A 23207-nucleotide genomic window follows, 5' to 3' on the forward strand; every position below is an offset into this window, starting at 1 on the left:
TTTGGTGAGAACTGGCATAATTCCATGGGCTCCATTGGAGATGATACACGGGTCCACAGCAGGTAACAAACTGGATCAGTGTGTTCAACAAAGAGAATTTGCACTTTGTGTGTTTAAGAAAGACCAACATCTGGGCAACAGTATCAATTTAGGTATACATTTACCCAAGCTTTTCCATAGTCTCTTGCTCCTTTATATCTCAAAGGTAATTCACAAGTGTTGTTCAAATTATAAAGAAGACAGCAATTGCCACTTTTTTTATACTTTGAAAATGTAGCATTGAGGACGAGTCAAATATTTTTTGCAATAGTTTTTCTAATAGTAGTTTTGGGGTTATGTGAATTTCTACTTGCACATGGACTTAATCACACTGCTGCACATTTTGCTTTCTTGAACCTTGGGTAATTGGCAGCACAAGGCAACCCTTTACAATGTAATACCTTATGCTGGGCCACCATACTGTGAGACCAGAGAGTTGATAACTCACCTACCAACAGTTGACAGACTACACTGAAAATTGGTGGGAAAAAAAAAAAGAAAGAAAGAAAGAGGGGGAGGGAGACAGAGAAATACATTTTTAAAGATAACCTGGAGGCAAATATAATATTTATACTTATTTATCCTCACAGCACAATCATAAGCCCCAAAACATGTCTAATGAGGTGGAATTGCAAAATGGCCATGAGTCCTACTTACTTGGCTTCTCAGTGGTCTCTTAGCAGTCACATGGATCTATATATTTCAACTATGCGACTGCTGCAGGCAAAACTCCTATAAGTAAGAGTGAGAGTCACAGCAAGTCCTTAACTCCCAGTGGTATTCATCCACAAAAATGCCAACCAAGGAAAAATGAGAAGACAGACAAAAAAAGTTGCAGGGGCAATTAAGCACAGCAGACAACTGTACTTAATGACTGGTTCACATTTGCAGGGCCTCCTCGGCTAAAACGAACTTTCATTCACAGCTTTCCTCAACTCTCTGAATGGTCTCAACTCTTCAAGCCTTCATAAATAATCAGAAATGCGAAAGAAATCAAAACATGTCAGAGAGTTCTTCAGTATCATCACAGAGCAAAGAGCCCCAGCCTGGTCAATATTGTGTCTTCCACCTTTCATTTAGCAGATTCCAGCTTTATTTCAAGGCCTTTTAGAAAGTACCTGATACTTCATAAGAATTCTGGGTTTTTCTACTGGCGTATTTTAATCTGTACATTAAACCAGCTGCTGAGTTAGAACTGGTAGGGGACCTAAAGTGACCAGGTTAACCATCATGGTTTCCAAAAGATGGTCCCAGATTCCAAATGTGCTGAAAACATTTCCTTTTGTCTGAACATCCTGATTCTTTTGTTCTTTCCTAAATGTCCATTTGTTATATGTTAGATTTGCAGCACTTCAGAACAAAAAAAAAAAAAAAATTCCACCAAAAAAACCCCCAATCAAGCTACCCATAAGGCATCTTTGGCATTACAGAAGTATGAGGGTCTGAGCTGAGCCAGCTAAACAACACTTATTTACTTGGACACCAAAACATGTTGCTGTGGCTCTGAGGAGCTGTGGCTTCCAGAGAGAGCAGAGAAAATTGCCATTGCTTCAGAGCATTTGGAGGTAGAGACAGCTATGTCCAACTACTTCAACATAGGCACTGGAATTGGGGAAGTTTGGCTTACAAATTGGTTCTGTAGATTACATTAGCTCTGTAGTGATTACTTCTTCCCTCTCCAAACATCTAAGAAATTCTAAAACTTCTCACCTATTTTTAAATGAGTTTTCAGACATGTTTTAGCTTGGCAATTCAGATACCCCATGCACAGGTACCACCCAGCTGATCAGGTGATGGGTACATATGTGCATTCCTAAAATTAACTTTCAAATGAGGAAGCAGAGTCAGAAAAAAGAGGGACCAACTTTTGGGATACTGTAATATGGTCCTGGTAATAAATCACTTAAAATCCCTCCAAAACACATTCTTTGCAAGCTGGAATTAGAAGCATAGGGAAAAAATTTAACCCACAGTTAAAGTTACTGACAGTCTAGTTGTTACTGTTTGAGTATCTGTCGTGGTTTAGGCCAAATCCACCACTGGGGACCCGAGGGACCCCAGACGGGACCGACAGATGCTCCCCTCTACCCCTCTACAAAGAGAGAGGCAGAGGAGGAAAAAGAGACTTATGAGTTTAGAAGAAACTAAACTACTTTAATGAAATATTAATAATAAAATAAAAAAGAAATAATGAAAAATATATACAAAACCGTATCAAGCTCCCGAGATGACAATCACGTCACCGGCTGGCACTGGGGCAGTCCCAGGCTGGACTCAGTAACGGACGGGAACTGGATTCCGGATCTGGAGTCAGGATTGGGATCACAGGCAGAGAGAGTCCTCCTCAGACGTCGGCCATTGAAGGAAGAGCCCCCGACCCTTTGATCCCTCAGCTTTTATACTGAGCATGAGGCAGATGGGATGGAATACCCTGTTGGTCAGTTTTGGGTCACCTGTCCTGTCCGCTCCTCCCTCCAGGTGGGACCCCACTATGCTTTTCCGCTTCCGACCCTCCAACGTGGCAAATAACAATGTTGGTTGGCCTTGGCTGTTATGGCAATAAGTGTAAGCAAGAGCCTCTCTGCATCCCATGCCTGGGCATCAGCTATAAACAATTGGTCTTATCACTCTGAGAGAGTGAACATTGTCTGCACAATATGCAGTTAATTTCAGTAGTTAGAAGAGGCCCAGCTAAGAAGCGAAGTTACTGAACAAAATTGGTTTTGTTTTACCTCAAACCAGGACAGTATCTTCAGAAGTGACTATCAAGTCTGACCCTGCCATGGCATCTGAGGAGTCCCAAGAGACAACAGTTCCGATGAACCGCCCGAGCCCCGACTGCCCTGACTCCAGCTGCAGCGCCACAGCTGTTAACCACCGCGCACGTAGATGCAGCGCTCCTCTCTCAGTCTCTGCACTAAAGAGTTTACGTGACTTATTTTCCTCATTGCATTGCAATCTTTGTTGCAGATAGAGATATATAAAAAATAGAAATTAATACCTACTAAAGGCTGTAGAAGACAATGTGAAGTTACTTTTTAAACTATTATATGAATGACTCATTCACATTTACTTGGAACAGACAGCCTGAGACGATAGAAACAGATCCCCAAGAGGTAGCACGTCATAACGCTGTGCACTGAAAAGATGCATTCTAATCTCCCTTCGTACTTGGCGCCACAATTAGATTTTGTAGTTGGTAAGCTTAATATCTTTTGAACTTTCTCTGACATTGCAGATTTCTCTCTGTTCCCCATCCAATTCATCAGCCATTTTCAAAAAACAGTAAGAATAAACTTAATCCTTTCTCTTTGGAAAGCAACAAAAACGTGCTCCTCTTTGAACATTATTTTTTAGATATTCATGTAACTAAACAATAACACTTATAGACAACTTACATTATTCTGACACAGAGCTGATTTGGTGTTCGTTTGAATGCCTGTGAGGTACAAGATGACCTCCTGTGTAATGTAACAGCCTGAAACTGGGCGCTGGTTTATAATACTTATAATTAAAGAAATACTTTATTGTTTCACGGGATATGACATATCAGCCTTTTACACTTATTTGCGATCTCCTGTAGAAAAGAGAGTACTACAGGTCTGGAGACAATAATTTAGCTTAATCTGCTTGATTCCTTCACTGTGTCTTTCACTTCCAAGACATAATTTCAAATCTAGCCCAGACCAAACTGACAGAAAATCTTTGTGATCAGAGTCACGGGAAAGGTCACAGTTAAAGAATCTCCTAAGCTTTAGTCTAATTTGAACCACAACGGCCCATAATGTGGAATATGTAAGAGTCACAACACCTACAGCCATGAAATCTCCTGGTATCCTTGATCTTCCTACGCAACATCACGTTACTGACCGGGATCCTAAAAACGTTCTCATGAAGAAAAAAGGTGCAGCCGCACTACAGACATCTCCTGCTTGTTCTGAGAGGCCTCTTGCATGGGCCCTGTCACAGCAGGATGGTTCGGTGGGTTCGATGCTGCTCCCCCGGGTCTGCGATGCGCTCTGCGGGGCCGTGCACTCAACCTGTGACATTACCGCCGTGTCTGGGGAGACGACCTTTTCAAGGCAGGACGGCTGGCAGCTGTGACACAGGTTACACCTCTTCGGTGTAAAGTCTGTGACAGCCACTCGACCCTCCTCAGCAGTAAGCAAACGCACTGTCTGCAGACAGAAAGGGGAGAATGCAGCCTCTCCACTTTATGCATTCCTCACCCTACATACACCGAGCCGTTTATCTTTGCCCGTGTGCCCCACGTATAGTCATATTTATGTACCTGTGGGGGCTGTAAGGAGCTTATTTATTATTTGTTTTCATTTAATGATCTCTGTCGTTCTCCCCTAGGAATACCCATACACACTATGCAAATAGTATTAAGCCCCTGGCAATAGTGAGAATGCCTCCAGCAGCAAGTCCCGGTACATCAGCTCTGAGTGCGGCAACTCAGCTACTGAACTGGGCCCTCCTGCTCTCCCCACGGCCACCTTCACTTGCTGACCATGTCATTCCCTCCCAGACTTCCAGTCTCCTTTAGGAACTACTGAGGGCTTGCTCCAGGCTCCCTTTCCCCGACTGTAACACCCGGGCAGCAGTGTCCAAATGCCGCTCTGTGAACCCCCATCTCTACGTGCCCTGTGCACGCGGAGCGCTCACAATGCCACACCAGGAGAGGAAAAGCAAATCAAACGCTTTTCTAGCAACTACCTTTAATGTAGGCAATAACTTTGGATGATATGGGCATTGTATGACCAAATATCTGAGGCAGGACAGTGAAAGAAGAGGTCAACCCCTATGATACAAGAGCATCCATAACATGGAGAGAAAGTGGGAGAATCGACAAGAATTCCTTCTACGTAACCACAGCACTGCAGAGATTTAGGGACAGTGGATTGACCCTGAGACTTAGAAATTTGTGTTTCTTCACAATGACTTCTACAACCTTTGCCAATTCACTTAGCCTTTCTAAACCACATTTTCATATCTGGGATATAGGGATAAAAATCATGAGTCCCCACTGCAAAAATCAGGGGGTCTGAACTGCAAACAAAACCACGATCATACTAAGAATCACTGCTTTTGTTAAGGGAAAAAGTTGATCTTTCTCAAATTTCTTTGCAGTGCCCGGACTGTGACTGCCTTGCTAAAAGTCAGGTCTAACAAGTCAAATAACACTTTCAAATGCATTATTTTGAAAATACATACTACATTTCAACTTAGCCTTCATTATCCTTATCCCTGTCTCCTTTTAGCTCTCTGCATTGCTGCTTTGCTATTCTAGTCCACATGATCTGCACTTTGATTAATTAATTTATTCTGATTATTTAACTCCTTTTTCATTTTTCCATATTCTCCTTCCTTGATTTTTCTTCCCTTATCTCCCTGTCAGTCTTTTCTTTGTATCTCTTTCTATTTCTGCTCTCAAGTAATTGTTTTTCTTTTCATCTCTGCTTCTTCCATTTATTATCTTCATATATGGAAAAATATACACTAATACCTTCAGGGAAAATAATCCACAATGCAGACACTCAGTGAGAGACAGCGGAGATCCAAAGAAGCTGCCGTGCTGAAAGAGATCTAGCAGAGACAGCAAACTGAAGATTAGATATGGTTTTGCAAGAAGATACGGCTACAGAAAGGGCTAATGAAATCTTGTCAACGTATGCAGAGGCATCACCTCGTGTTACAGACCAGAGAGATTTAAACTGGGCCTTATAGGGATTTCTGCTCATATGGAATACTGCATTAGGTCGCACGCAATGTGTTGCCTTGGCAGTGCACCCGTCGATCCAGGTATTTGCATAGACTGTATTGCCAATATTCAGTACAGAACTGACAACAACCTAAAGGGAATTCAAATAGGATCAACTGAAAAACAACGCAAAGCTGAAAGGACAACCGCAAAACATGATGGAAAATGCTGAATAGCACTTTAGCTTGGTCAGGAAGGGGTTAAAGAGCTCACAAAAAAGTGGCAAATATAGAACATATCTGATTATCTAGGAGGGAGAAATGCATTTTCACACCATACAAAGAGATAAAATGAAAACAGGATAGCCTAGGTTAAATTTAATGAAAAAGTTGAGGCTGTGGAGGAGTCTCTCAGGCGAGAGGCTTGTAAGAGCCATCACTTGGGACTTTAATGACAAGATACAAATTATTTTTTTTTTAATTGTCCCCAACCATGTGCTGAGATGTTACACTTCAAGAAATGTTTCTATCAGGAACAGTAACTTTTAGTTTAACCTGCACCTAGATATCAGAATCTCTCTCTGAAATATTTAAGTCAACAAGCACCTCATTTCACTCTCACAGAAATCAATACAGGATAAAAACATGGCAGTTATCTTCCATTCACCAGCAGTAATGTTGTTCGAGATGCATGTTCAACCTTGGTTAATAAAAATATACTATAAATAATTAACAGTAATTTAAATATTCATATGTTGTTGGGGGTAAGGCCTTTTATCAGACAGTTGAAGATACATTAGTGAACAATGATATATTTCACCGAGGTTAACTTTATCCTAAAAATGCTACCCTAGTGCATAGAGTAATAAGATATCAGAATGGCCATCAGACAGTTTGCTAATATATACCTACAATATTCTTACTTGATAAACTACAATTTCAGAAATTGTTGATTCATTTGAGCAAGCTTTAAAAAATATTGGAAGCATTAATTTCATTTGACTAATGCTGATATTATGCATTTATATCTCTTAAAAACAAAAAAGGCATTCTTTCTTTTTTTATCCAGGAAAGCAATTTTTCTTCCACAGCATTGGAAATGTCACCTCAAATTGTCACTTGAAGGTAGAATTGCTCCTGAGCCAAATGATACCGTATATAACTGCAAACATCGTCTCCCCCAGGTGACTTTAGGAGCTACAGTTTCCTTTTCTGTAAGTGTTCAGAGATGTGGCTTTGCCTCCGGAGCTGAACAGAAAGCCAGTTTTGAGTGTATGCTCTCCTACCCATATGCACATGTAACTTGGTATTAACATGATCCATACCCATGCAGTGTTAAAACTAAACAACAAAGTCTTAGTCTAAATATAGAAGTGATGCCGGAAACAGCTCAACGAATCTCCCTGTGCACTTAGTCTTACTGAGAGACTCCTCTCCCTGGGTGAGCGTGCAGCACTGACAATGAATCAGATTCAGTGGTGTTATTAACCCCCTACTATGAAAACACAATATGAAAACGTTCCTAAGTGCTTGGACGAAACCACAATGAAATAACAGTTAATTTAAAAAAAAATATGAAATACAGAAAGTAAAATTTTATAAATGTGAAAAGTCAATGTTCAAATAGCATTGTTAGTTCGTTTGCATTTCTCATCTGTAATACTGACTACCCAAGCTTTTCTCCATAAATGAATGGTCTGCTGCCTTTCGGTTCATATTAAATTTATTTACTGAAGTATAGAAGACAGACTTGCCAGTTAGAGAAAGGAGGCATGGTTAGCCAGGCCACTCTGTGATACCATTGAATATTTGGCTTTTGCAAAAAAATCCCCAAATAAACAGAAAACCAAACTCAGTTACTGAAAGTAATCATTTCACGTACCAAGAAAAATAATTTCTTCATAATGCAGTTGCAGAGGATGAGCAGTAATTAGTGCAATCAGGTTTCCAACAAGGAAAATTAATCACAAACACCATCTCTAATTGATTTGGCATGAGTGGTCCAGTGCAGTTCAGCAACACTGCTCCAGCCCTTGGCATTTGATGGCCATGTATTCATGTCCTAGTCCTGCACAGGAGGACTTAGGGCCAAATTAAAAAGTTTGCAGTTCTCACCTCATTTCAGGAGGGATTTTGCTCATCTCTTTACAGTACATCCTATTTGCTTTAATAAAAAGTTAAATACCTGCCGTTAATGCAGGTATGGCTGCCCAGCGTGCAAGAAGAGGTAAGATATGACTTGACGTAGTTTATCTGTTGGACGTTTTCAAAGCAAAGGACTTCTGCTAAGTTTTTCAAAACAGCTCATATCAGGAAGCTTTGGGTTTTCTTCTCCCTCACATTTTTTTCATGGCAAGACCCCAGGTGCTGTGACCTTCTGCGCAGAACACAAAGCATTGGTCTTGCAGTTCATTTGCAAGTGTGCAACGCTGACAAACAGCATTCAAAGCATCCTTCAGGAATTGGGTCCTTGTTCCCCATTACCCTGGAGTGAACCGACAGAAGAGCTGGCTGTCCAGCAGCTGTCTCCACTCACGCGTGCTCGGGTCCAGATGGACAATTTGGCTCCACATCGTACAAACGCTGACCAGGGACATCAGCTCCTATGCAGCAATGGAGACAAATCTTTTCCCCCCTTCATCTTTGTGCATACGTTTCCATCAATATTATTCTTTCTAAATTAATCCAGAGCTAATCAACAACTTAACAAAGGCACAACACATCAAATAGCAGCTTTTGCGTTTACTTCCGAATCCTCATTCTGTTTCCCATTATGTGTGGTAAGTGTGTATGCATTCCCTATTTGGAGTGAACTATTCGTCTACAATTTGCACAAAGGAAAAAGATAGAAAATCCAGATTTCATTCCTGAGTTTGCTACACAAGTGGGCAAAGTACCATCTGTCTCAAACAGCCCAGCCATGTAACGGGAATAATTAAACTAGCAACTGACAAAGTTGAATTTGTAAAGCATTTTGAGACCCCTGAACAGTAGGAAAAAGAAAGTACTACTGCACAGTGAAAAATCACAGCCACGTGGATACTGGAATGTCATTTTTGTATTAAAAACAAAAGCAAGAAAGGAGGATTATATTACTTCTCTTGAATGGTTACAAGATATGTGTTACCAGAGCTTATGCTGGAAGGTCACAGCTATTCCCTGACAAGTTTGCCTTTCACTGAATGGGTTTTTAACAAGTGGGTGGGTTCAAGAATCCCTTTTTAAAATCAGGGAAGGAGTACTTCCAAGTTCATCTCCTGAGCCTGTGACACACCGTTTAAGTCACCTTCCTGGTATTCAAAAACTCTGTTACGTCTGCCCTGCTGTAATTACTGGGCAGCCACTGCCTCAGGATAAATCTAATAGACTTTTTGGCACTGTCAGATTAAAACTTACCTATCAGCTCACTGCAGTGCTTTAGCTCTCCCTAAATCTGTACTTGGGAGAGAATTTATGACCAGGAATCACATTTTGCAAAATGATTAAAGTTACCAAACATCCATAAAAAGTTGCAGTTGTAGATATCATTTTTTTTGAAAGTCTGCTTAATTTATGAGAGGTGGAAGGTTTATTGTCATTTAGAGTCCACACTGATGCAGCAATTTAGCATTTTGCTGAAGCTGTACACAGCTGCTGTCTCATTTATGATTTTAACATGTTTCTAAATCACCGTGTTTGTAACTGGGGGCGTCTGCATACTGGGAAGGGGGGAGGGGAATCACACTCTCTGCATTGTTCCCTCCTGTTGAAATGCGAAGCAGGTCATGTTCCTTCTGACAAGATTGTGAACTATGCAGTGAGCTTCAGCACTGCCTTTAAAGACAGAGTGTCCCCCTGTCCTCTCTGCCCACCCCGAGCTCTACAGTAACATAAAATTAAACACAGATGTGAACTCTGCCAGTCCGGCACAAACGGGATGTGTTTCAGTCAGCCCATTCCCAGCAATGGGATGCTCCGTCTGACAGACACGTGCCAGCGACCGGCATGCAGCAGGTCCTTTAGCCTTCAGTTCAGCTCTGTCCTCCTAACAGAAGACATCCTCTAACGCTGCCCTGCATTGGTGTTCTTTCCCACTCTACAGGCAGCAGAGGGAAGGAAGGATTCCATCACCAGCTTATGGTCAATTGCCCATCATTTCAAAGTAACATATGAGGCGCTTCTCTGAATGTTAAATCCCCATTGGGATGTCAGGTTCTCTGCGCAGGGGGAACTGCAAGCTTCCTCAGAGGACAACCGCTACCTCCTTAACAGCTACAATACAGCATCAGAACTTTTATGCAACTCAAATTACATTTCTTTCAGTCATCTCGATAATCTTCCTCATGGCTTAAGACTTCTTCCCCTGAGATCACTTCCCATTTTCTTCTTCTAGATCCCACATCGCTTACCTCTCAGTCCACCTCCACCCAGGTACGTACTACCTTGAAGCCTGTCAGATGGAAGCACTCCAACAGGCATATCCCAGAATGGGAGAATGGTTGAGGTTGGCAGGGACCTCTGGAGGTCACCTGGTCCAACCGCCTGCTCAGGAAGGGCCACCTACAGCCGGTTGGCTAGGACCATGTCCAGACAGCTTTCAAACATCCCCAAGAATGGAGACTCCACGACCCTGGGCAACCTCTGCCAGTGCTCAGTGACCCTCGCAGTAAAAAACGTTTCCTCATGCTCAAACGGAGCCTCCAGTGCTTCGGTTTGGGCCCATTGCCTCTTCTCCTGTCAATGGGCACCCCTGAAGAGAGCCTAGCCCCGTGGTCTTCACATCCTCCCCTCAGATACTACATGTTGATAAGATGCCCTCATCATCTGCAGCTTAACAAAGACTCTGCAGTGTCATCAGGTAAAAAGCATTACTCATGCTGCTTATTTGCAGCTACTGCTTCGTGTGAATGGGCAACTCAGTGTCAGCTGATGGAGTGGCATTTTCTACATTTAGAGATGTCCGTATCAAAAGCTAAGAAGCTCTTGATGTTGGTTACAGTTCAAGCTTTTGGTTCTGCATGCAGGTGAGTTCCTTCCCCACTGCGAGGCAAATTCACCCTCACCCCTCAATGAACTTTGACAGAGACCTGGAGGGTTTTGATTAAACAGCAATTAAAGCTACCAACACCGTATTAAAGAAAGACAATGACAACTGAAATTGAATCCATGTAAATGCTGGACATGGAAAATGTGCAATTGCTCGACATTGGGCATAAGATGTCTTGATCACCATCCACGTCCTTCCAGCTGCTCTCCATACAGCTTGTTAGCAACTGAGGTCCTGACAAGCATCAGCACTGCCACGTGCTCATCAAAACCGAACCACTGAGACTTCCAAGGTCAAACCAGCGCAATGCACAGATCTCCAAGCTGAGCGGTGGGTGGGCAATGGAGTATAAGGATGCTTCACCTATTTACCTGTCCTGCTATTATAAGTAATTCCTTTACCTTATTTTGTGTTAGATCATTTTTTCATTTTTCATTTTTCCATACTAGACTTCTGTTTATAACTGAAAACTAATTAAAGACATTTTGATTTATCTCTGTAGGAAATCCAGTCTCTTCCCCTTGAGCATTATAATTTTCCAGTTTAATTGAATTCTATATTGTGTCTATGACGTAATTTTAAGAATCCCTCAAAACAAACTCAAAAGGCTCTTTTCATTACTTCTGAATTTCTTTTGCAACAGGCCATGTTTTATCTATGGAGAAGGCTGGAGCTCCTGTCAATTGTAATAAAATCCAAATGCTTATTAATAACTGGAGTGAAGTCAAAAGGAGCCACAACAATGAGGAATTAGAGATTAGCAGCAGTAATCATGGACTAATTGAAACAATAACCTATTAACTGGTGTCTTGGCGTTCCTTGCAGACACAGGAAGCTATATGTAACTGAAGCTGGCATTCCTAAGCATATAGACTCATCCTTCTTAATGAAATCCTTGTATTGCCAGGAAGAGACCTCACATTTTCCCTTTCTGTGAGCATATAAAATGCTAATCACTGGCATTTAGTTAAGTTTCACAGTCAGGAGCACATTTCATGCTCAAGAACTACAAATTAGCTATTTTTTAAAAAAATACAGTTTAGCTCTGCAGCTTTACCATTAACAGTCACAGAGATGCAAACTCTTGTTCCGGAAGCAAATTATTTTGTTGTCTGAGCCTGTTTCCAGAGTAGGTAGATATCATATCATTAAGATATGGCATGCTTAAGTAATTAAATCAATATTAATAGAGTGAGCATTAACGTGTCAGCTTCAGCGAAGCAGCTACAGGGAGTGTTCAGAAAGGTCACCCCTTTCGAGGATGCCCAACGGGATCAGTCCTTTCCTGGTTACAGAACCACAGAATGGAGGGTTGGAAGGGACCTTCGGAGGCCATCTCACCCCCCCACCCCCCAGAGCAGCACGGGACAATTTATCATACGGGGCGAGCAGTTGCCATTGCGGAGTGCCCACCGCAATGCAGGGAACGCTGCTGTCGCTTGACAGGAATCAGGCATCTGCCCTTCCTTCATCCCCAAGAACGGCGGAGCAGATGTCTGGCGAACAGACCCGGCCAGTGCCCTCGGCCGTGCCCACAACCCACCACCAAACGACCCACTGCAGAACTCCATCTACTGCTGCGGAAGACTGTACCTGTTCGCTCACGCTGCTGACACGGGAGAGGAAACATCTGGCAGAATTTAACCCTTCACAAATGAACAATCCTTGGAAACAGAAGGTGGGGAAAATCCTTAACATTTGCCTCAACAATTCTAGGCAGGGGCTGAGCATCAGCACGAGCTGTCCCGTGGGACACCCGGCCGGAGCTGGCAGGCAGGCAGCCTAAATCCGGTAGACCCGAGCAGTATATGATGTAAATGCTGTCCATCATAAAAATCAATGGTTCTTTTGCTAAGTGGTCAATATTTGTTTAGCTTTAGCATTGTTTAATTCAATGCATCAATTAAAGATAGTGTAATGTCTGATTTGGTCCCAAGCTGCTGTTTCTGTTTGTCGTTACCTCATCTGTTTGATATCACTCATGTCTTTAAGTCTCTGCTCTTTTGTCCCCTTGCATAACTCAAGGACAGGAGTAATTGACGTGAAACTTTTAAAAATTAATTTCACCGCATATGCCACTAACAGAGAGTGCAAGTCCTCAGAATCATTTATAACTTCATGGTGATTGGCCCTGACAAAACAATACCTTAAAAACTCACGAAAGTAAATTATGGTGCAGGCAAATGGCTGAGCACGAGCTGGGCCCTCGGCCTGGAGCACAGCCAGGCAAAAACAAAGTAATGCGCTTTTGATATTAATAACAGAGATGATATTGATCCGTAAGCCAGTGTCACTTCTACGCACAGGCAAGGAGATTGCTTCAGGCATTTAGTCCACTGAAAGCCACTTTCCATATAGGCCATTTAATTCTGGGAGTCTTTAATTATATGAAATGGAACCCAGTTAAAGGGCCAGATACCTATTTACTCATCTTAGATATGGGCAGTGATTCAGGAAGCTGTCAAAAAGGTATATAACTCAATTCTTAGATTTCAAAATGCAGCCATCTTTTTATATGTTTATTTCATCTGTGTATTTCTTTGGCTCAGAGCCTGCTGGGAATTTGTAGGTACACAGACTCAAATTATAGGATGATATTTTTCAAAAGACCTGAAGATAATCTTCCTTTTTAAAAAAAAAAAGACCAAACACTTTTTTTTTTTTTTTTCCACAACAAAAGCAGCAACTCAGTTAAGAGAGTCAATATCTCTTACTAAAACACAGGATACGCTAGAAAAGAGAGTACAGATCTCCAATTTGAAAATACCCTCTGTCACATGTGTGTTGGCACACACCTGAGAAAGTACTTGCTATCCTCAAACAAAAGTGATTGGATTTGCATAAATAAATTACTTGACTTGAATATACTAGAAGAGGTTGTCCCTATACACATGACCCTAGTCAAAGATCCCTCTTTCTAAGACTGGAGCACCTTATTTTCTGTAGCATGAATTTATTACCGACAGACCGAAGTAACCATTTTAGTATATCGTTGTGTCTTACACACAAACTACCTGAGGTGTTCAGATCTCTCTGCTTGTCTTTAACTAAGCTCTCTCGCTCCCCTGCCCAAGGGGCATGAGTACAACTTTCCATGGTCATTTCCACCCTCTTTTTTATTCATTATGTCCCTCATCAGAGAATTCTCCTATAACATGTTCCCTTGCCAGCCTGGCAGAACACCGTCCTGACAGCACGTGTATGTCGGTGAAATGTATATGAGCGGGGGAAATGCAGGAACTAGGTGCTCCTTCTACAACATGAAAGATACATCTGTAAAATAACAGATACACCTCTCCACATAAAGCAGGAGAATGAAGAAAAAAACAGTAATGTCCCAGAGCCCCAGAGGAATGCACATGTACCACCAGCACAGCAGGCACGGAAGCTATTCAGTAGCCTACTCGCGATTCACAGAAATGTTTCACTAGCCTTCAAAAAGGTTCACTGCCTCAGAGGCACTGCTCAAAACAGATGGAAATGCCAGTTTTACCATGTTCTGCCATAATGAGAGAATCCCTAGAACTTGTAAAAGGTGGGTAAAGGGAGGTGGTAATTTAGGAAAAGGGTTTTCCTTGGTCACTCTGTCATCTCTGAAAAAAAGGCATGGCACCAACACTAGGAGAGCCATGCTAGATCAGTCTAAGGACCCATGCAGATCAATATTTAGTTTTCAACAGAGATGCGCCGTATTCACAAGGATGGTGTTCCCAAGGTGAGGTGCTGGCACTCCGGGTGTCCTAACCCTTTCAGTTTCCCTGGATGCAACAAACGTGACTGGATAATTTGACACAGGAGGGGACTGCATTCCCATGAACAGACAGGTACGTAACAGTAAACAAAATTAAATACTTCACTTAGTAAAGACGACCTTATTCCAACAGACCCCAGTGCTTTGCAGAAAGCTCTTTAAACCTTTTCTTGTGGTGCCTAACACGTCTGCTAGAAACCATTCCTTGAGAACCAGTTAAGTCTCCTCCAGCAATAGGCAACACAGAGTAAAGCACGTCTGGTCAGAGATGCATCAACCGCTTACTCTGCTGGGCTTTGCCAGAAACAAAACAAAAAACTGCCCCATGTTTTATTCCCATCTCAATTCCCATAGTACACACCACCACTGAAACTCGCGTGTACAAAGCCCCAATCTCTGGGCTTTAAGTGAGGATTTAATTCAGCAGAAATAGGGAAGTGAAGTGTCTCAGGTTAACCCAAGTACAGGCTGCAAAACTTGTGCCCATCAGCCAACCTCTGCTCTTCCAGCCGCACCTCGCCCTTCTGCCACAACCAAATTTCAGCTTTCATTAAAATAACAATCAACATAATTTACCTCAGAAGATGGAAGACTTGTGCTCCTACTAACAGATAGTTAATTCCATATCTAAACAGATGCTGAGCTCCAAGCTCACAAGTAGCAGCAATTTACATGTTAAGTATATGACAATCTTTCACAAAAGCAGGGCAGGACAAGGCCGCAGGCAGCCAGCAGCACTCACCTCACGTACTCCAGCTGGGGAGCCCCAGTCGATACAAGGAAGTTAAAAGAGATGACGTGCACAATGCCAAAGTGTAGCCAAGTTGTCATGCTGTTATAATCAACTTCTGTATAGCACACGTAACTTCTGTCTCACTATGAGGAACGAGTGAGTTTGTTTTTTATGGATGTGAAATGAGCTGGATCCGAAATGCAGCTGCACCGTTTCAACAGTCCTGTGCACAAAAATACATAATATTGCAAAAATCACACTCTTCACCATTCTTGTGTTTCTTGATGCCAATGTTTATGCCCGAGGACGTCAATAAACAGGGCACTTTATCCTCATCTTTTTAGAGTCAGATTTTGTGTAATCATGCATCACAAAGAGGAGGAGAAAACTGATCTAAGAAGTATGAAATTCATAGAGGTTTCAGATGTAGCAAGAGCAGCAAAATATGAGAGTAGACACAAACTGCATTTGAGGTGACAAGCTGAGCTCTTAAAACTTGACAGACCCCCTCTGACAGTGGGAAAAACAGTTTAATAAAGATTCACATTGCTTCTGACTTTCAGTGGATGACGATAACAAAAAGTGAACGAGCAAAACAAAACGTACACCCTCCCAGCATTATGCTCCTTTTCTAAAGGAGCTCCTTTACTCACCTCCTCACTAAAAGGGCAGACTAGACCTCCAGAAGTACAACAAAGCGACCAAGATGTTCAAGCACTGTGGAATAATACCTCCCTTCTTTATGAGATTAAATAGATTAGTATGCTTAGCTTGCAGAAATGAGCAACTAAGGGCAATGACAGGAGTCTGTAAATCAGTTTGGGCAAAACAAATGATTATTTACCATTCCCCCAACACAAAAGCTACGCATCTTCTCCCCTACCCATCAGGGAGAGCATTTGTGAGAAGGAAAAAAGCATTTTTTTGCTGCAGCATAGAATTACTTTGTGAAACTCATTGCTGCATGCTGTCATGGAGGCAGTAATTATAAAGAGCTACTAAGAAGGGATTAGTCAAACTCGTGCTATTTTCCACATACAACTTGATGCTAGGGAGTCCCTCGAACCAGAGTTTATAAGAGGGAAAAGTCTGCTTTATAACTGAAATCTTGCAATCATTTAGGATGGAAAGGAGCTTCAGAGGTCATCTGGTCCTACTTCTGCTCGAAGCAGAGCCCATTTCAAAGTTGTATTGTTTTGCTCAAGGCTTTGTCCAGGCAGGAGAGCCTTGCCCAACCTTATCCTGCCACTGGCATCTGCCTACTGCCAATGCCAAACGTAGCTACTGGCTTAGATGCCCTCTGCCTAGTGCCCCAGTCGCGCACAGCAGAACACAGAGCCATGGAACCACAATGGTCAACTAACTAACAAGAGAAATGTGTGGCAGCCTCTCATAAGTTAATAATGCTCCTAGCATGTTTTGAGGATGAAAACTTGCTTGGAAATAATTTCAAGGCACTATCTGAATAGCACACGTCATCATTTCAAAGACTTTCACACTTCTCATTGACACTTTGTGGTCTCAAAATGGCAAAGGATTACCAAAAGTCCTCGCTTTAGACTGTAGAACTCGTTAACCTCATGAGTTCAAACTTCTTTTATGTCCCAAATGAGAAGAGTTTAAGAAAAATCAGTATTATTGCTCGTCTCTGTATCACAAAAATACAGTTCTCTCTGTTAAGTAGCTGCTGTAGCTCATACAGACTGAGGAAGACTGTGTTGCACGTAACAATTCTCCTGCAACTTCCAACAGTTTGCCTGTTGGGGTGATTCCAAGCGGAAAGCTTTTAGCTCCTCGGTCAGTGTGGAGGGTAAGTTCAGCTCCTGAAGATGGGGAAATTAAGGCTCCACCAGCTGACACATTAATAGACTTAAAATTATAAATCTTGCCATGTGGTGGTGCAGTATTATTGTCATTCTGTATATATACTTGAGAAGACGACAGAGAAGACAACAGGAGCAATCAAGATCACCAAGAAATGACTAATTGTTTTTGTTGGTAAATTCAGACATTAGAGAGGCTGCAAGAAAGGGAGTCTGCTGATTTGTCTGGAGGGCACCACCGCTGCGTTTCTCAAATGGATATATTGGTACAAAATGAGCAAAACACCAAAAGACAAAACACGTCTGTCTTACAAAAACACCGTGTTGCAAATGCTACCACCCAAGCATACACTGTCTGCAGTCAACATTCATTCAATTTAATAAGAGTAGTTGGAAAGAAGAAAGGTAAAAACGATTTGGTGCTGTGCCAGCATACATTTTTCCTCTGTAATTTCTCATGTTTCTCTCTTATTTCTGTAAAGAAACAGGACTGGCCATCTGCCTACTTTGGGTGAGGTGTTTGTGTGCCCTCTTACATTCTCTCCTGGTTTTTGACTGGAAGCCTCACAAACGAAAGAGTTAACTCACTTTCTGTATTAAATATTTACATAAAAATGTTCAGGAAGGTGTGTGTAAATTATAAATAATGTAAAGCAGGACTGGTCTCGGTTAGAGCTAAGAGACCCAAATTGTATCATCATAATACATTATTCACATATAATGCATCTATTCTCCTCCATTAGTGTTACTAGAAAAAGCCCTTGAGTGCTTAACTTGAATTTGGAAGAGTGTAATAAATGTGAGATAAACAAATAGCAGTGGGGATGCATCTGTAGTTAAACAAGTGTAAATTAGAGTTCAGCCTAATTCCTCCAAACTATACGCAGGACAAACAAACCACTCTCCAGAAACAAGAGATCAGTTACAAACTGCAAAAATAAGACACAATAAATCCAAATTGTTTGATATAGCTCCCCCCCCAACCCCACCCCACCCCCCAAAAAAAAGAAAAAAAAAAGGTTTCCATGGAGAACAGCATTCTGCTGAATATTCTCTGGCAAAGTTACACTTAAACAACCTTTGTGTTGTGACAGAAAATGACAAATGTAGAAAATACAAATTTAAAAACACACTTGCTCCTAATGCCCAGTATGTGTGCACCTTTTATTGTCACAAGAACAAAAACACGCTCTGATGCCCCGAGTCCTGCTGGCCTACCCTGTACAGCTCACACCATATAAATGAATTTTAAAATAAGTGACTTATAAAAATGCTATTGGTGCTCCTTTTTATTACAACCCACAAATGTATGTATGAAAATGTGAAAGTACCATGAGCGGGCTACAGCGCACAGGAAGTTACTCTGGGCTGTATCTGCTCGTGCCCAGTTTATACCCACTTATTTTTGGACTTCTATTTCCCGTAAGCTTTAATAGGTGGCTTCTACCCCATGACTCCTCCCTCCCTCGAGACGGACAGAAATCCTTCTGTCCCTCCCACCAGTGGGCACAGTTCCTGCAGTTTCTACCATCTTGAGATCCTCCAACTCTGTGTGGTTTGGGAGTGAGACTGGAAGTGGGCAAAAGCGTCGGGAAGAGCGAGTGTTCCCAGAGCAGAGAGCGCAGGGGGACAAGAGGCTGAAGCATCTGGTGGTGAATTGTTGTTTCCCGTATCTCTAATTACAGCTTCAATACACAGAGCAGGAATCACGTCATTACAAATCCACCAAAGTATGTAACCCTGGTCTTGAGAAACATAAAGCCAAAATGCAGAATAAAAAACCTCTAAACAGTAATGTAAAATTATATATAAAAAAAGTAAGTGTGTTCAACAGTTATCAGATGAATGCATTAACCACAGGAAAAACTCCATTAAAAAGCACCTACGTAAAAAAGTCACATTTTCAGCAGGCCCCATAAATGAATAAATTCCCTGCAGAACTAGCCAAGGCTGCCAGGCACACACACAGCCCTCCAGCCAGAAATCAGTCTTTTAATAGGCTCCCTGGTATCGGACGGTGAAACCCTGACAAAGAGAGAACTGGGACCCAAACACTGCACATACTGGTCGAACACTGGATCCCTCCGGTCGGTCTGTGAACCAAACGGCAGTAGAGGAACAGCCCCAGACCCTGAAGAGAAGGCAGGGATGGAAGACAAGGCATCCCGCTGTCCAAAAGGGAGGAGGGAAAGCAGAGACGGAGAATCCTTGACAGAGGGACGCATTTTGGTGACAGGCACTCTGCAGACACCGTCCCGGTCTCCCACAAGCTCAGGAAAGCCATCCCCATTGCTGTCCCATATCTTCTCTTCAACTAGAGAGTTTCTTTTTCCCAGGCCCAGAAAAATATCATCAGCTGCTGATTACTGAGAGCTTGAGAAGTGATTTATTAATTTCCCACTCGCTTTCAGCTCTGGAACATGACTGGACTCAACAGCAGCCACCCGCCTCCTTGGGCTAGTCTTGCCAGGTGCTTCCTGGTGCCTCCAGCCTCTCTGTTTCTCTCACATGGGTTTCTATTACTGCAATATATAGAATTGTTTCAGTAGTTCTTGGGGCAATTTTTTACTTTTTTGATATTTTCCCAGAAGTTAAATAAATAAATGCCCCCTTCTCATCAACAACACAAATATTTCTAACTGTTTGGAGTTGTGACTCGTTTCTCTAGGTAACACTGAAGTAACTTATGTGTGAAAGCAACTTGGATTATGGAGCCAAGCAGGCGGTGCCCACTGATAAATGGATGGTGCTATGGCCCATGACTCACGTTCTGCTGACCAACCAGTAGAGGCCTATTTCACACCATGAGGGTGGCAAAGCCACCTAATTCAGATGGCCGCTTTCTCACTCCAAGTGATTTCAACGGAGATGCCTTTCCATTTTTGATGTTTTCTCCCACAATACACATCTCCTTCATTGAACTGCACACAGGAAGACCATTAAGCCAATGCTGGACATTACATTTGAGAGGGACATCCTTCAAAGTGTCCTGTAGTTCCTTTTAACATGGCTTTTACAAATCATGTATATCTCTCTTTTCATTGGAGTAGGCTGGGAGGAAGGAAGAGGATTCTGATGGACTAAGTAATATTTTTGTCACACTTCACAAGCTGCTGCTGCTCTAATAGCAGGGAAGTTTCCTGGTGGCACACTTATTTATTGCAAATGGTGACTCAAACACCTGACCTGAAAATCAGTATGTAGAGTACTGGTGAAAAACAAACGATGTGTCACAAAGCCTGAACAATCACAGTGCTAGAGGAAAAAAAAAATGTTGCTCGAGGCCAGCTTCTTGATTGTGTATACACCAAAGAGTTGGGAAAACCCCCACTTTTTGCAAGCATGGCACAAAGAATTTGGTGAGCAAAGAATACTACAACAACATCACCCAGTTACTACAAAAGGATATTTTGGTGTCAGAAACGGAGATCTTGTTTATGCAACTAACCCACTCAGGTGTGCTTTGTACTACTGTTTCCTCAGCTGCGAAGAGAAAGAGTTTCCCAGGCCTGGGAAGTGTTTAGAGATCTTCAGGTGAAAATGTTACTGTAAGCACACAGAATATTCTCTTTACTAATTATCAGTCCACATCAGTGGAATTGCAACGCAGTATGTTCAGTCCAGCAGGTCCTAGAACACCACGCTGTGGTGCACAGACATAAAGTTAATATTCCGGCTTAAGTGCTTCTCAAAAAGGCTTTATAAAAAATAGTTGTTGAAATGAGAAAGTCAACCACTACGTGAACAGTGTTACTGCTGTTTTGCAGGGTTTGGTTTTTTGTTTGTTTCTTTTTGTTTGTTTGTTTGGGTTTTTTTAACTATTTATTCCTGCTAACTATGGATGTTTGAGAAGCAAGCACCTTCTCTGAACTGCAACTCAGTTACAGTTTGAATGACTTTTGTTTGGCAAGGAATTTTGCTGTGAGGATGAGACTTCTGGCAGCGGCACAGTCCTTTTGCTTCCTTCCTGCAGAGCTCAGAGACCTTTGCTAAAATAATCAAATTTCTTATTACTGCAAGTAGAACAGGATTAAAATAGTTGCCTAGTTAGTGGCATGTCTTGAACAAATAACACTTCCAGCACAAGGGAATTTTACTGTCTGAAGGGTGAGTTGGGGAAACACATATTTAATAAAGACTCTTTAGTAGGAATTTTTAATAGCATTTATAAGTTGCATTGTAAGCAATTAATAGGTCTTGTGATGACAAACTGCACAGTGATGAACATGCAGTTGACAAACAAGAATCAACCTTGGAACAGTTGACAAACTGTCAAACAAATCAACCTTCAAATCTTGGAAGAGCAGAAAATTCAAAAATTTAGGAAAATGCACATGAGAAACACTCTGAAGTTGTACCTTGAATATCGGAGGCCTCTAGACAATAAAGTCTCCACCCACCCAATAGGGAAGGCTAGATAAACTTCTCTGGACATTTCGAGTAAGCTGAAGACAACTAAATCAATTTGCTAACGCTTGACAGGACGTCCCCCAAAATTGCTTTAACCTCTGAACTTATGCTAAGAAACTTATGCTAAGAAGTTCTGGCTCTGATACAGTTCTTGTACCTGAAATCTGTGGATGCATCTACTGCAGATGTCCAGGGCACCAGAAAACAACGAGTTACAACTACACAACGGGAGATAATAAAAACATGTATACACACCTGTGCCCTTAGGTGAGGCAACACTGGTCACAATCTGGAGTTACGCCCCAAGAAGGCAGAATGGTCCAGAGAACTCAGAATCACGTGCAACTTCAAGGTTGATGGTCTTGGGAACAGGATGAATAAGACAACCACCACAAGATTCAACCAAAGAGGACAGAAAGAAATTGCAGTGAAAGATATGAATCATGAGTAAGTCAGCCTTGGGAACACTGTTCTCCAGACTGGAAGCCAGAGAAGTTTCTAGTCACAAACCACACCACAAGCTGACTGTGCAGGCACCTGAGAAGTGATGATTACAAGTGAAGATCCCAAAACAAAGGTCACAAACTCATAAGGGTGCCAAGACAAAGACTCCAAAAAAACTTGAAGAGATCGCCAAGCAATTCTGACCCGCAGTGGAATAAAGAAACGTCAGAGAAAATGACTGCCATCTGCATTCAGAAATGGAGATTAAGATTTAACTTTATGTATACTTGAAACCTTCCCCTTATCCCTGAAGCAGATACTTTTTGCTAGATACTGTTAAGCTGTGTGTTCCTCAGCTGAAGGGAGTCAGACACGAATACCTTTGTAAAATGTCCAGCACAATGAGACCCAAATTTGAAGTGAGCAATGTTTATGTTAATTTAAATATTAGATAACAACTTTATGATATCCTAGAATACACCCCAGGCAAAACCTACAGAAAAACACCCCAGAATCACTAGAGAAAGTGGACTTCAAATAGCAAACATTTTTTCCCCTTAGTAAGGTATTTATCCTCCTCCATTCATTAACATCCAATTAGCTCCCGAGCCCTTTCCCCAGTGCTGAGGGCTTTTTTTCAATGAACAAAACAGTACCACAAAACAAAACAAAGAACCTAACCCCAAACAAAACCCTCAGTGTAATTAATTAATATAGAGACAGATTCATAGAACAGCTGAAAGCGCAGGAACAGCAACAGAGGAATCCCCATATAAACTACTGAGACTTATAAGAGCTGCTGTGAGCTGAGAACGGCAGCCGACAGCCCAGAACAGATGACGGTGCGTGACAGTGGGGACGACGACTGCACAGATGTATTTGGCAGTACAGAGATCTGGCAGACCCACGGTCACAGCTCCTCCTGCTATTCCAGAGGATTTCCCTGGCATTCATGTGCCGACCAAAAAGCGCGCGTGAAATTAATGCACATGTGTATGCCAACATGTGACAGAGCATGTGCGTGTAGCTATAGAAACATTACCAAAACCTCATTTACTTACATAGTTTAGTCAGTTAACAAATTAAACACTATTTTCTCTATCAGCGTGTTTCCTAAATAGGTAACTTGTTTTCTTCAGTCTTTATCATGAGATCTTGGTCTCTCTCTTACTGAGAATTTCATAAACAAATAACTGGAATTACTTATAAACAACCTGATTTAATAAGACATGAGAATGACTTTAAAACCACTTCTATTATCACACTGAAATCTGCTAA

The sequence above is a fragment of the Vanellus vanellus genome, assembly GCF_965231255.1.
Source record: "Vanellus vanellus genome assembly, chromosome: 22".
Taxonomy (NCBI): Eukaryota; Metazoa; Chordata; class Aves; order Charadriiformes; family Charadriidae; genus Vanellus; species Vanellus vanellus.